Source organism: Monopterus albus, unplaced genomic scaffold (assembly GCF_001952655.1).
Source record: "Monopterus albus unplaced genomic scaffold, M_albus_1.0 scaffold260.1, whole genome shotgun sequence".
Taxonomy (NCBI): Eukaryota; Metazoa; Chordata; class Actinopteri; order Synbranchiformes; family Synbranchidae; genus Monopterus; species Monopterus albus.
Genome location: NW_018128140.1, coordinates 1,115,009 through 1,116,212, shown reverse-complemented (window position 1 = coordinate 1,116,212; position 1,204 = coordinate 1,115,009). Strand labels below are relative to the sequence as shown.

Genomic DNA, 1,204 nt, shown 5'->3' with positions numbered 1-1,204 from the left:
GCACCCTGATCTTGATATCAAGGTGCACTGATCAATGGGTGGTCTGGGTTGCAGGCCCCCTGTGTGTGTGATGCTAATAAGTATGCTAAACCGGCCAGGTGGTCATCTCAGGTTGTAGCCCCCGGCCTCTGCAGGACATCCCAAGACAAAGCAAAGCTTGGGATATGCTAAGTGGGTCGAGGAGTGAGTGCAAAACAGGCCAACAGGCCTTAGCTAAAATGTAAATGGGCTGTCTGGTCACAAGGAGATGCAATCCTCACAGAAGTTACAGCATTCAAAGTAAGCAGATTCTACTTCATTACAATTGTTTTGATGAGAATCAAGTGATAAGACATATAAGCAAGGAAAATAAATGTATTAATAGTAACCAAGGCTCAGCAGTTCTGGACAATCATCAATACAGCTGTAATGTGTATAAACAAGGAAAATAAACATGGTCAAACTGAAGGTCAGCCTCTTCACTGTATCTTGGTCCTGTTTGTTTCTCGAGTGATTGTTATGCCTCAGTGAAGGCAACAGCTGTGGCTGGAGTGTTTTCGGGTTGTCTATCCGTTTGGCCCTGTTAGGTTTTTTTTTAGTTAGATAGATATTGATTAGAGATCTGTTTTATTAGAAAATGGTAGTGTAGCCAGGATGTCTAGCTCAGGCTGTTAAATGCTTAGTTCATTGTCATGAGCTTGCTGCAGGCTGCATGTGGGCCTCAAGGTCAACTAGATTGAAGAGTCTGCAGGCAGGATGAATATTGCTATTATTATTGCTATGTTCAGCCTAATCTTAATCATAATATCTTCCGAGGCTTACTGTTCGGACATGTCCCTGAATGTCCTGTATGTTTTTAGATACACACCACATAATCAACATTCACACACATTATTTTCTTCATGTTTTGACTACTGCTCTGCTCAGCTGCATAGCTGGCATATTGCCTGTGACCCTTTGAATAAACCAGCACGGTTATATTTTTTTTATATACTCAAGTGGTCCGCTTCGTCTCACTGAGTTCCTGGTTTGAAAGAACCGGACGTGGCTTTATAATAGAATAGAGCCTTTAGCCCTGAAAGCTTTTTTTTCCCCAGTTCTCTTAACCAGGAACTCAGAGAGACGAGGCAGTCCACTTGGATATAAAAAACCGTGCTGGTTTATTCAAAGGATCACAGGTAAAATTAACATTACACGTCCAGGTATCTTCCACCTCCAATACTGC

General features: G+C 42.2%; 1 protein-coding gene across 1 annotated transcript in view; it reads left to right on the top strand.

Annotated features, from left to right (window-relative positions):
* rims2b (regulating synaptic membrane exocytosis 2b) overlaps positions 1–1,204 on the top strand; it is a 46,309-nt gene that overhangs the window by 8,506 nt on the left and 36,599 nt on the right. The gene's annotated exons all lie outside the window — the stretch shown is intronic.